We start from the raw sequence: 14,478 nt of genomic DNA on the forward strand, positions 1-14,478 counted from the left end.
TCTTGTCAGCCAACCGAAAATTGCAATACATGAACTAATAGCTGCTTCAAATCTCATTCCCTGTTGCCTCAGAAGATAATAAATGATGTGGTAGCCATTTGACATTCTACTTGAAAAAGCACCAGTCTTTTAACAGTTTCAATAATTAAGATTAATGGGACAAATTTTAATATTTATTAATAGCTGCTTTGTTCAAAACTGTAATCTTAGTGTTATCTGCATGCAGACCACAGAAGAAGTAAAGGCCATTAGAATGTTATTTATTTATTCCATTTCTTTTTTCCCTGTAAGTCCAAAGTGTTTTCATATAAAGAACATGAAGTTTAATGTACTTATTCCATAATTGCAAAATTAAAACTATCTAACTTTATGCTGGGTAATCTTGAAGCAAACAATTTTACCTACTATGCTACTTTATTCATATAGAGGTTAATAGCTCAAAAAATACTGCACTAGTTGTCTCATGGTGCTTTGGAGTGCATGAACAAATATGCACTGCTCAGCTACAAAACAGAAGTGACAACTTGGCTGTTGGACCCATCACATATGGTCAGGCAGAGCAGATGTGCTGTGCACTGAAGTTACCAACCCAGCAGGAATTTTCCTGTGCTTGGGATGCAGAACCAAGAAGAAGCTAAGCTTGCAAGTGCACCGAGATAGGACTGCTGGAGGCCCTGGCTGCAACAACTTGCTTACTGAACTTGGACGCAGTGTAAAACTTTCAGCTTGCATTGTGGTTCCCAGTCATGTTTTCCTAAGTTATTTTTCCACGAGTATTTTAGATCACTGCAATAGAATTACTCTGTTGATTGTTTCATCAGCATTGTTGATTGGCTGGTTTTTTTTGATGAAACTGCCTTGTTTCATCACCAGGTTTTGAATCTTTCAAAATATCCTCTAAGATAATGAAAATTACGGGAAGAACAGTTTGAGAAATGCTATCTGAACAGATCAGTAGGTGTTTTCCCAGGATCAATTTATTTCCAAACTGGGCTTCTACCCTTTTTAATGTCCCTTGTCAAGCCATCATAAAATTATAATTCTAAATCCTTTGTCTCTCACCTTTCTCCCTGCCACATACACATCACCATCTTATACACATAGAGCTGTATAACCCAGCCAGTCTTCACTGATTACTGTCCAAGACTGACCTTTGAAAAGCTAATAGATCCTGCTGGTTTTAAATTTTGGTTTTATCAACACAGGTTTTTGACACAGAAGAAATATTATTTTTCTAAATATGTGAAGTCATTGAGGTATCACAGAAAATACAAAATGACCGTAAGAGGTTAAAACATCCTGTGAAGAAAGAAAAGTGAAAATCATTTTAGAAAACACAGAGAAAAATAGAAGGCCTGGTGGAAAATAACCTAACAGACGTTTCAACAATACAATGCTGACACTTTCTACTTTACTTAACCAGTGCCTTTTGTGGAAGGAGCTCATGTGCTTTACCAGATGTCGGGAATAATGATTCCATTCTACACCTGAGGTAGCCAATATCTCAAAATTTCATGTGACTTGGTTAAGACAAAAGAAAGAGTGAAAAAAAAAGCAGGCAGAGGAAGAAGGCAGGCTCTCTGTGGTGTTACATGCCTGGTCACAGGATGAAGGCAAACGTCAGACCAAGGACAGAAACCACTTTAGTTGTGGTAGGATTCTTCCACCTATGTCTGTCAAAATTGTTCCCAGTAGTAATCAAACAGCTGTATTATTTTCTTCGTTATTTCTTTTATTCTGGTTTTGGGTTGGTTTGTTACAGACTCTGTTCCCATGCAATGGAATAAAAGCAGAACTCTCTCATTACCACCTTAATGCCAATTTCGGCTCTTTGCATTTACGTTCTCCAGGGTCCAAAGAAGAAAACCAGTGATGCAAACAAACACACCTTCAACCTCCCTGGAGATTACAAGAAACTTGTGGGCTTAGACTATAAAAGGTTTTAATTCTACTCTGTTATTGTGTTTGCTTAGAAAAACCACAAAAGTCCACATCTTTTGAAATATCTGAAATATTTTCCTTTTTTTTTTTTGTTTGGTTGGTTTTGGGTTTGTTTTGGTTTGTGGTTTTCTGGGTTTTTTTTTGGTGGTGGTGGTGTTTTGTTATTATTGGTTGGTTTGGTTTTGTTGATTTTTTTTTTTTATTTTGTGGTACTTTTTGCAAGAGGGGGATATGTTTTCTTTATGGACTCACCGCTTTTCTTCTTTCTGGGCTTTTTCTGTCATGGCTTCTATACATCCCCCCATTTTAAAGAGAATCTAAGTAGGTATAAATATTACGTATATAAAAGGCCTTCAATAAAACAGAGAATAAGCATACACTTAGAATTTGGCTGAACCAATAATCAGTCCCAGGCTATGTGGGCAAGCAACCCAAATTCTCTGTGGGCTATGTGTTTACTTAGGCTATGGCTACTTAAGTCAAAGCTCCATTTTAGGAAGCACTGAACTCTGGTGCATGGAGAAAAGGGCTCCTTCCGTCAATTGTTAATAATTATTATCATTCCAAGCAAATTCCCAATTAGAGTGAGCTAAATGTTCATCCTTTCCCTTCATAGTTTCCTAAATGAGAATCTCCAAGCCTAAATAAACATTAGTATTCAGTTTCCTTTAAATACAGAAGAGATTCAGGCTTTCTTTTAAAAATATTCCTAGAGTTACTGTACAAGTAAGTCATACCTGATCTTTATCTGGCTGTTACATTCAGCTAGAACAGCTAAGTGTTTTAAAAAAGGAAAATATCTCTATTCCTTGGGTTCTTGTTTTATCCTTTTTTTTTTAATAAACTGTCACAGGCAGAATGTGGAGAGCTTTAAAACTGATTATATAACTCACAGAAAGATCCATTCTTTCCTTAGTCATCAGTAACACTATTAAGCGAACAGCTGCAATCCACACACCCTTTTTTTGCTTTTATCATGAAAACACAATGAAATTTATCAGCTATCAAATACAATGCCTTCCCTGTATGAATAAATTATCTTGTGGTTATAACTTACAAAATGTTCCCATCTCTATTCATATCAAATATATCAAGTCATTTGGATGACAGAACGCTACAGAAATTGTCTGAACTGTCAGGAAGCTGCAATGACTTATCGTATAAGGACTATTCCAGTTTTTACTAACTCAAAACAGTAGCAAAGGGGGAAAAAAAAAAGAAGTTTTCCAGAGTATTGGTCATACATATACATATTTCAGAGTGATTCGTCATTGAAGAAATCATGTTGGTTCTTTCTAAGGAATCAATGATTTACATTTTAATAACACTTGACAGTGAAGTCATGATCCCTTCTTTCAAACAAATCTCCCCTTCCAAAAAGCACTGTATGAAATTTTGTAAGTATTAATATCTTTATTTTAACATAAATGAATTTACAGTAACAAATATCTTCTTAGGTTTCTCACTCGGATAATGCTATCCACCATGAAATGAGGTAAAGCCTGAACCATTAAAGTCACACCTGATTTTAAAATTGCTTTTGCTGGACTCTGACAGACGGCACTCCAGCTGATGGAGCTCCACAGATGAGGGAATGTACACAGACCTTACTGATAGAGCTGGAAACTAGAAAGGACTCTAACCTGATTTTTATGATTCTGCAGGTGGATTCTGATCAAAGTAAAAAGATAAATATTTACATAACTGTAAAGAATGTCTCAACCTATTAAAAAATAAATAAAAACTTTTTTTTTCACTGTCCATTTTAGCGATTAAAAAGTCAGTTTAAGGTTTAAATTTTCACAAAGAAAAAAACATTTTTTTTCAAAAAACTTGTTTCATAAAATAAAATAGTAGCTTCTTAAATCAGTAAAAGAAGGTTAAAAATAAACTGGGGTTTGGTTTGTTTTTTCTTTCTTTTTTTTTTTTTTTTTTCCTTCTGGAGACAGCAACTTCTCCCTTAACTGCAAAAACTTCAAGCAGTTTTCACTTGAGCTGAGTCAACACAGATTGAGCTGAAGCATCTGGTCCTATGAAAGCTGCTGTGAGAGTCTGCAGAATTTTAATTCCTATTTCAGGAGCATCGTGGTGACACTGTAATTATCACACTGCACTACTAAACAGGCTCAAGCTCCATTTGAAATACACAGAGCTTGTACTCCAACATAGCCGAAGAACAGTAAGCTGGGCCTGCATGGTGGCCGAGCTAGTCCAGTAATCTCACAGCAGTATCCTCATATCTCTTCAGAGGAAGACAAAAGAAATCCTAAAATAGGCAATTATTAAGTTACTGGGTTTGGGGGGGTGGGGTGGGGGGGGAGGAATCTTCCTAATCCCCCAGTAATAATTACAGTTTGGGTTATATCTCAAAATGTTGAGATGCTGAATTTTTCAGAGTCCCAGAGGTAGATCATCAGTGCGTAGGCTGGTGTCACAGCACTGAAGACAATCCAATGGCCATGGCTGAGGAATCATTCCAATAATTGGTGCTTCTTTTTAATCCCTGTTGTATGTCTAATGCTTTATACTCCACATGAACATTTTAACCCTAACCCTCTTCTTCACTGATATCCACTGGCACTGTAAATCTATAGGCATTTCTTGCAGTAAAGATATTTAATGTTTCATCTAGCTGTACTTTAGTTTGCTTGCTCCTAAATCTCTGAGAAATCAGAGATTTAATTTACCTTTTACAACCCTTTTTTTTCTTTACTATCCATCTCTTTCCAAAGCTGAGTGGTCACAATCTTTCAAATCTTTTTCTCCTTTCAAGACTTCCTTTCTTCTAACATTCCAGTTTGTTTAAAAATGTTTTATCTTTGATCTTCTGACATATTTTTAACAGTGGAAAAAAAAAAAATAAACCAGTAACAGAATAATATTAATCTACAGAGGGCACCGAATGCCCCAAATTGTTCCCAGGAGAAAAAAAAATAAAGAAAATAAATAAAGGTCTTTACTGATTGACCTCACATGCAACAAGGTCCCACATGCCTCCTCTTTCAGGCTTCACATAAGGAAGTTAGCACTGAAAGTGGAGTGCTACTGTGGAGGGAGTACAGGACTTTTGTAGACCTTTGTGTGGGACTAGGTGACTGAAAAGCAACTTCTAACCTTGCTGAATTCATTCTACACCAACCACAGTCTTTGCATGTTACTCATGAATGTTAAAATAGAAATATCGGCAAAATGTGTTAAAGTTGGAACAAGTGCACTCCAATGCCTTTGACCTTGTGATCCATGACATATATCACTAGCAATCAAATTATAAGATGTGCTCATTCTGCCTATAATTTCCTAAGTAACATCTTGAAGCAGACAGCATTATCTTTTTGACATGAACTTACAACATGACCTTCATCTTCTTAATGTAGTCCCTAGGAATTTTCTAAGAAAGTCAGCAGACAACATAGAGCTGACAGCAGAAGGAACAGTATGTGACCTTTGTGTTGTTAATAAACAAGCAACATGCTGCCATTTCCTTAGCATAGCACACTGAAAAAAAAGACCTTTCTGTGTCATATGTTGCCCTTTCCAAAGCCAGGGTATTTGTTCCTTCCTTCTTCACTCCTTTTCAAGAAGGTGACTTACATTTGTTTAATTCCATCTCGAATCAGTATAATTCTACCTTAGTTTGTTTCAAGGAATGATCAAATATATGTGTGGCTGTGCTGCTGTTGCACCGATTATTGTAAAACTCTTTGATTTGCCAAGTACAACTCATTTTTTCCTTTAACATCTTTCTTAAGTGATGCTCTCCTCAGTAATCATGCAATTAACTTAAAGAATGTTTCTCCTGCATCAACCTTAACCCTGTCCCCTTTGATCAGACATTATCCAAACCAAAAACAAGACAGCTGAAAATCCTTCCAGAGGATCACAGAAACATACAAAATTGTGCCTTTTACAAAATGACAGACAAAACTATAATGGGTCTGGTCTTCCGATGTATAGATGACTCAACTAACAGGAAGGAGGTAAAGTGAGGCATTGTCTGGACTTCTGCTACTCTAGTGTATGCTTTATCTATGAGCAAACAAACAGGAACACATTGTTCTGATAGTGGAAAAGCAAGATGGAAAACTCCTTTCATTTCCTACCATTCACTGAGGCTGCAGACGTAGGACCTTAGAAAAAGCGGCTCTGGAATGCCAAACCATGTGAAAGAAAAGCTTTTCTGTTAAATGTCTTCATTTGTTTTCTGCTGCACAGGAGGAGTTAAAACGTTGAACCAGGTTGGCCAGATTGGTTACTGGCACCCTTGGAAACATTCAACACTTGACCCTGAGTAACCTCATTTAGTTGGGCCCACACTGAGCAGAAGCTGAACTAGACAAACTTCAGAAATCTTTTCCAACCTAAATTCCCCCATGATTTTGTAGCACATACCTTAAATTCTTCATTTTGGGTACATTGAATGGCAAGGTAGGTTTTTGATCAAATCTGCTTCAAGATTTCTTCCTAGAGGGAAGCAGGTATCTGTGATCTACATATAGTCCTTACAGAAGAGAAGGCCTCAGATCAAAGGCACATGATCTATAGACCATCCAAGGCTACTGTCAAAAGGGTTTTTGTTTCTTGAACACACCCCTTGCTTAAGGGAAAATGGGAGATGCATAAACTTATCACAAGCCATAATGACGTGTACTCTTGAAAAACTAACCCTTGTTTTCAGATTTTGGCGATCACAATCTTTCTTAAATTTCAGAATACCATCTTCTTATTGGCCATAGAGCTTCTTTTGTATTTCTCACTGAAAGTATCTAAGCAGCTGACCATCTTTCGTGTTGTATCAACTTAATTCAATTTTCAAGGAATTAAGGCACCAAATAAAATGACTCGATTTTAATGTGATCAGGCCTGTCTAAACATTCATTGGTGACAAATAGACAGTAGTTACAAAAGCTGTTGCAACATGAGCCTGCCTGCATAACAAAATGCAAATAGTATGAGTTGTCATTAATCACTTTTCATGCAAGTGGCAATGTCACTTAGACACAGGCTACATTCCTGGCAAATGCTATCACTATGGAGCTTTAAAAAGTGGAGCGAGGAGGCATTTAGTCAAGCAAATACCACCCCCTAAATCTGTCTATAGCAAGGACTGATTTTCTCCTCTGTGTTTCTCGTCAGAGCGAACATTAGTGGGAAGAAATTACAGTACTGTGCAGATGCTTCCTCCCTACCAAAATGAAGGCATTTAGGGGAAAAAAAAAAAAAAAAAATAGAAGTTGCCTACTAAGGCATTTGTCTCCCTCTAGCAGTTGGGTAAAAGATGGAAAAAGAATTATATAACAGAGAACCCACCAAATAAGAACAGGTATATCCTCAGTCTGATACTCTAATGAAGACCTTAAAAAAAAGTGCATGTACGCACATGCCTCTGTTTCCACAAGTTTAATGATGTTGTGCTTTTAATTTGATTCTTTGTGATAACACAATCTAAACTGATTTAAATAATTTTAGACAAAAAGCTTCCTGGATATGAGTGTTGTAGTTTAAAGTGATGAATAGGTTCATTTACCCAGCAGATAAATGTGAAAGGAGCCTAGATGGGCTTGTTTTTCCTAGAAATGACTGCAGAAAAATGGTTATCTGACAAGTCCTTTATCAACTTTCTATGATATGAAATCTCAAAGATGACTTATTAAATACAGATATGTTCTAAGGAGTGAGGTCAGAGGAAATGTGATAAAGCTTATAGAGCTCTGTCAACAAGCTTATAGGAAAATGTTACTCAAAAACCCTGTAAGACGTATCAAACAAGATGAAAAGGCAATAAACATGCTGAATTTAATAAAGTAGGCTTCTTTCAGGCCAAAAACCCCCTACTTTTATTTCTAGGCTGGCTTTTCAGTTATGAGTGGGGGTAGACAGACCAGCCAAAAATACAGGAGTTTATCAAGTCTTGGAAAAAAAAAAGAAAACAAACTATAAGGAACCATAAAATCACTTAGAATTTTCTTTAAAATTCCCTTCTGGATTCTTCAGTCAAAACTCTAATTTGAAGCAAAAACTTAGATTTCAATAAATCAAATCAGGTTTGTTTTATGGGGTTTGTGCAGAATGTCTCCTAGTAAATTTGTGTTCCCGAAAGAGAGTGTAGGGTATGCACCGAGGTTATGTCCAAATGGAATAGGGGAATGACAGAAAGGGAGGCAGGCTGCAGGCAGAGTGTACAAGAGGGAAATACCTGTGGTACTTTTATCAACTCCTTACTTTAAATAATTTTAAAACTATGGCAAAGCATCCATTTTTATAACAGGGTACTGTCCCAGCAGAAAAACCCAAACCAAACCAGAGCAAACCAAAAAACCTAACTAGAGAGATTATTCACAGCATTAGCTATGAAGGCAGCATGCAGACACTTTGTTTGGTATGGACAAAGATAAAGCAATCCTTTGCCTGTGCCCTAAGCAGTGTCTGGTAACTCAAGGAGAACTGCAATTTAAAAGAGCTACTAAACCAAGTAATTTGGGTATAACGTAAGCATGATTTCCAGGAAGATAATATTTCTAGATTTGAAGACGTAAGGATAGAGAATATAGTTCTCAATAATTTGCTCCAGTGACTATTTGCTCAAGTAACTATCAGTCACTTTCACCATCCAAAAGCTGATGCTTAGTTTCTGATTTGAGTTTGTAAAGTTGCAGCTACCAGACATTAGTTTCTGTAATCCCTTCTCTGGCTAAAGTAAAGAACTTAATTTCTGACATTTTCTTTTAGCTTTTGTAGACTATAATCAAGGGACATTACAGAAGCTTTAGCTCGCCAAGTATCATTCTAAAAGGCATCTTCTACAACCTTAAAATCTTTTTCTGTTTTCCCCTTGCATTTTTTCCTTCTGCTCAAGTCTCTTAAGAAAACAGTGGCATCAGAACTGTATACGCTCTGCTATGGTAACAGCTATTCTGGTTTACCAACAACAGTTAGTTACACTAACATGCTCAAAGACTGAATACAGTCTTTCTGGCAAAGTCTCATCCTGGTACCCATGTTGAGGTGTTCACCCACCATAATTCCTAAGTCTTGCTGAAAGTTGCTGCTTTCTTGCACAAAGACTTCCTTTTTGTAAATATGGTCTCCGTCCCTCATTCCAGTGTGCAATAACTTGAGGAGACACACCTTCCCAAATAATCCAAGTCATGCCCTGTGAATGCTCTTCCTAGAAGATGCAGCTCTCCAGTAATGATATCATTCTTTTTGTTTGTTTTAAATCAGTAATGACTTTTAAATTTAATCTTGGCAGTTTATGAAAAAAAAAAAAAAAAAAGCAAGCAACTTCTCAGGTCTTAAAATCCCCAAAACTAGAATGACATATAGAAATAAATCAGTAGTTTTATGAAACTGGATTTTACCTACAGTTTTCTTTCAGTCTTTCAATCTCATTTGTAATCCCTTCAAATGAAATTAAAGTTGTTGGATGAATTTAGTTTTCCTTAAGACTATGTTGACTGACATTAATTTACTTCCTACCCTTTGAGACATTAATAATTACATCCAATATCAACTTTTCAGTTATTTTGCCCAGGACTGATGTCAATTTGTGGTTATCCATATCAGACAAACTATCTTTCACTAATGCTGGAGCAATGTTGCCTAGTGATGGTTTTCTCAGATTGTAATATTTTTCTGATATTTATTAAAAGTTAGCACTAGGGTGGCAGATATCTTCCCAATCAGCTACTTACAAGTTTTGTTGATTTATAATTGCTTATCCCTAGCGGATGTTGTTTAACATCCTAATTGTTTATGAACCAGGATCAGAATGACTAAATTATTCTCATGCAATAGGAATACATTATCCTATTGTTTTCCAAATACAGAAAATAAATATTTCTTGAACAGTTTTATTTCTCCTGAGTCATACTAACAATTTTGTATTTTCCATTCCATATTGGACTGACACTTTTGCCAACATTTCTTTCATTCTTAATCTATTAAAAAGGCAAATAAAAGATCCTACTGCTTCTAGCTCTGTCAAGCATAGATTTTACCTGACAACATCTTATTGGAATTTTCTGCTTTTACTTATAATGAGCATATTTAGGTTATGATATTTAGTCCTTGATCCCCCAAAAGCCAATACTTCTAAGTACAAATGAGGAAAAGGCTGAGGCACTTAATGCCTTTGTCTTGGCCTGTAATAGGAAGACCAGTTGCTATGCAGGTACCCAGCTCCTGAGCTGGAAGACAGGGATGGGGAGCAGGGTGAAGTCCCCATAAGCCAGGGAAAAACGGTCAACTACCTGCTACACCACTTAGACACACACAGATGTATGTGGCCTGATGGGATCTGCCTAAGGGTACTGAACAAGCTGGCAGAAGTGCTCACATGAGAAGTTCCCTCATGAGGGAAAGACTGTGGATGTTGTCTACTACGCTTTAGTAAAACTTTTGACACCATTTCTCAAAGCATTCCCCTGGAGAAACAGGCTGCTCGTGGCTTGGATGGGTGTACTCTTCACTGGGTAAAAAATTGGCTGCATGGCTGGGCCCAAAGTGTGGTGAAGAATGGAGTTAAATCCAGGTGGTGGCCAGTCACAAGCGGTGTTCCCCAGGGCTCGGTACTGGGACCAGTTCCGTTTAAAATATTTATCAATTGTATAGGTGAGGTGATCGAGTGCACCTCAGTAAATTCACAGATGACACCACGCTGGGCAGGAGTGATGATCTGCTTGAAGGTAGAAAGGCTTTACAGAGGGACTGGGACAGGCTGGATCAACCAGCCAAGGTCAGTTATATGAGACTGAACAAGTCAAAGTCCAGGACCTGCACCTGAGTCACAACAGCCCCATGCAAGGCTACAGGCTTGGGGAATAGTGGTTGGAAAGCTGCCCAATGGAAAAGGACCTGGGTGTTGGCTGACAGCTGCCGAATATGAACAGACAGCATGCCCAGGTGGCCAAGAAGGCCAGTAGTGTCCTATATTGTATGAAAAATAGTGTGGTCAGCTGGACTAAGGATGTTATTTTTCCTCTGTACTCAGCACTGATGAGGCCACATCTCAAATCCTGTGTGAAGTTTTGGACCTCTCACTTCAGGAAAGATACTGAGTTGCTGGAGTATGTCCAAAGAAGAGCAATGAAACTGAGCACAGTTTCAGGAGCACTGTCAGGAGCACAACTGTGATGAGGAGCAGCTGAGGGAACTGGGTTTGTTTAGTCTGCAGAAAAGGAGCCTCAGGGGGAACCTTACCCCTCTCTGCAACTACTTGAAAGGAGTTTGTAGTGAGGCGGGGCTGGTTTCTTCTCCCAGGTGACAAGCGATAGGACCAGAGGAAATGGCCTCAAGTTACACCAAGGAAGTTTAGGTTGGGTGTTAGGATAAATTTCTTCACTAAAGGTTTATTAAATACTGGAACAGGCTTCCCAGGGAAGTAGTGGAATCACCATCCCGGGAGGTATTTAAAAGACATGGAGCCTGGGAAAATAGTTTGGTGGTGGACTTGGCATAAAGTTTATGGTTGGACTTGATCTTAAAGGTCTTTTCTAACGTAAATGATTCTATGATTCTATTGGGATTTATTTTGTTCCAGAGGCAGTATTCTCCAGCTCAGACATTACTTTCTATCTTTTTAAAAACTTTAATGCTTTATTATTACATGCCTTCCAAATTCAGTATCTTTCCTCACATTACACGCAACTTTGCATCTGGATAAGGATGGGGGGGGGGGGGGGGGGAATCATAATGTATACTGAAAGTATGACAGCAGAACATCTGGCATAAAATCTGATAAGTATCACACTGTGAAACAGCAGGGGTTTTATTCAAATAGTTGCAGCATCCATAATAAAAAAAAAAAATAAATGTCAGCAAGCAACAGGAGGATCTGAGAAACAAAACCAGGTGATTTAGTCTGCTTGGTAATGATGTAAGAATCCACAGAAACACAAAAATGCTGTAAGTGAAAATAAATACCCAGGAAACACAGAGTTTTTGTAATGGAGGTAAGCAGTATTATATCTGAAAAAAAGAAATTGTAAGAAATCAGATATATTTTCAACAGAGTGTGAATGAATACAAATCTTGGGTTATAAATATACAACATAGTACTGGTATTTCAAAAGCCAGTTGACAAAGCAAAAGAGTCAGATGCAAACTTTAGGGATATAACAGAAACAGTTTCAAATATCAAGTGATTATAACATATTTCAGCTCCACATGCAAAATATGTCACATGCACTTAATCCCTAAAATTGTGGCTTCTCAGAACAGCTTCTTTAACGGTGTGCAGGACTCAGAGCTATTCTCAGGGTTCTCCTCTAAAACATGCTAGAATTGGTTTAAGTAACTACAGCCAAGCCAGTAATTAACAGTGACACAATACAATTAATTTCAATTTCCTCCATGGAGTTATCATAGCATAAAATAACATTGTCACAGTAATCTTCTGAAAGGGTGCTTTTTTTATAAAAGTGACAAAGGTAATCAAAAAAGACACAGAATTAGAGAGTGATCACACTGAACATTTTAACCACAACATTAAGAAAACCTCAGAAGTTTAAAATAGTTTAGGTGGCAATATAGCAACACATATCTTTAAATAGCACAGAAGGAGGAAGAAAAGAAAAAGCATGGGAAAGAGGGGGGTGCTTCTATGCCTCAGAGGACAGGAACTCTTAATTTTAGGCAAGTCAATAGGAAGAAATGATAACAAGTAAAATGCTTTGTGGGAGAAGACCATGGACACCTTGCAGAAGAGCTCAGTGAAGATTTCTGCTCACCCTGCAAATCCACAGAACAATGCTGGGATGTATAAGGTACTGAACAGAAAATACTATATGTATGATTATAAGGCTTGTACATGAATCAGTACAGCCTTAACTGGAACACTGTGTTTAGTTCTCAAAGTCAAGTGGAGCAACAGAGAGTACAGAAAACTCCCCTCTCCCCAATCCTCTAGAGCTACAGAAAGATTAGAAGATATGGAGAATGAAGATATTAAGGCTTAAATGGGAGAAACATCAGTGAGGTAGATAAAAAAATACTTTCTAAAAAATAAACCAAAAAAGCAAAAGGGCGCACTGACAAGGTAAATCTTATACTGATTGTCATATTCATAATGATAAGGTGGCAATTAACTAGACACAAAATGAAAAGAAAATTCTGAATGAAATGTTGAACAAGTCCACAGAGTTTGCTCTTCTGTGGCACAGACAGGAATTTACAGTTCACAGAGAAAGAGCAGTTTGTACAGACAGCACTTCCATTGTACAAAAAACCTTTTCTTGAAGTTTTGAAGAAGTTTACAGAAAAGCCTTTCCTAGGTTAAGGGACAGAGCCAAAATTGCTTGTTTGATAATTAACAAATGGAAGATGTATTTGAACATCCTGGGCCAAGTGGATCTTAACAGTGAGTGACAGATAATATCATTAGTAGTAGGTAATGAAGGGCCTTGAGAGGGGAGATAAGGTGTGCCAGAGAGAGATGGAGAGTCCAGGAATATAATCAGAGATTGGTAAAATGCCTTGGTAGCAGATAAATGTATGCATGGAAACACTGTTTACTGCTAGGCCTACCTCTTCTGTTTCCCCATGTTTCCCAGAAGGTGCTACAAATACAGATGACTGAGAAGTAGGAAGCCTGAAAAGACAAACTAGCAAGCAAGATCATCAAGATCATATTGCACCCCAGTATTTGCAATATATAATCAGAAAACCTCCATAAACTTCTATGGCAGGATAGCATAACCTCACACTCTATATACAATCCATTTGACATGCTTAAATCTCAGAAGAAAGAAAAACTAACTTTGAAGTAAATGATGGAATTTTAGAACTATATTACATACATGTGTGTATATATATATATACATGTATAGGTCAGGGGAGTCTCCTACAGCATCCAAAATAATGCTAGGATTTAAGTTTTCATGCAGATGCAACACTGAACACTGCGTAAAATTCCTTGGAGGTACCTCTGAGTTAGACATCTTAGTATCTCGTTAAAATCTGCTTCCCAGGAACAAGAAAACTCCAGGTAGAAATTTAATTTCTCTTTAGTGGAAACAACCCATGGTGCCACAAAGTGTGCTCATGAAACAGTCTTTAGGAATGAGATAAGTAGGAGAGTGTGGCACTTCAGAGCCCTGATCAGCCTCCATAGCCTAGTCCTGGTGTGGCAGCCTGTCATAGTGCTGCACGTGAACTAAAATAGTTCAGTAAATTAGTAAGATTCTACCTTGATTCATTGACTTTCAGAATGAGTCAGGTAAATATTGACTGGTCCTTACAGCGAGTCATACAGTCACTACAAATGGACTAGAAGAAGATTGCCATTATAAAATATGCTTCTTCATCAAGCCTGGATCAACATTTCCTGCCTCCTACAGTCCAGGTGAAATTCACCCAGTCTAACATAGGAATATGATGCTAGACATTCAGGTATGAGCAAATCAGCTTGAGCACTCTGTATTCAATTGAAAGAAACTCATACTTCCAAAGAGTGATCCAGCTCACCCAGACAAGGTGTCTAATAATGGTCAGATTAATTGTTCATTTCTCTCCATCAGTTCTAAAATGAATTTAGGATCA

General features: G+C 37.5%; 1 protein-coding gene across 3 annotated transcripts in view; it reads right to left on the minus strand.

Moving 5' to 3' along the window:
* Positions 1 to 14,478, minus strand: part of FGF14 (fibroblast growth factor 14) — a 398,044-nt gene that overhangs the window by 333,467 nt on the left and 50,099 nt on the right. The gene's annotated exons all lie outside the window — the stretch shown is intronic.

This window comes from Pezoporus wallicus, unplaced genomic scaffold, assembly GCF_028554395.1.
Source record: "Pezoporus wallicus isolate ANWC-B61680 ecotype Strahan unplaced genomic scaffold, APGP_CSIRO_Pwel_v1 contig_6520, whole genome shotgun sequence".
Taxonomy (NCBI): domain Eukaryota; kingdom Metazoa; phylum Chordata; class Aves; order Psittaciformes; family Psittacidae; genus Pezoporus; species Pezoporus wallicus.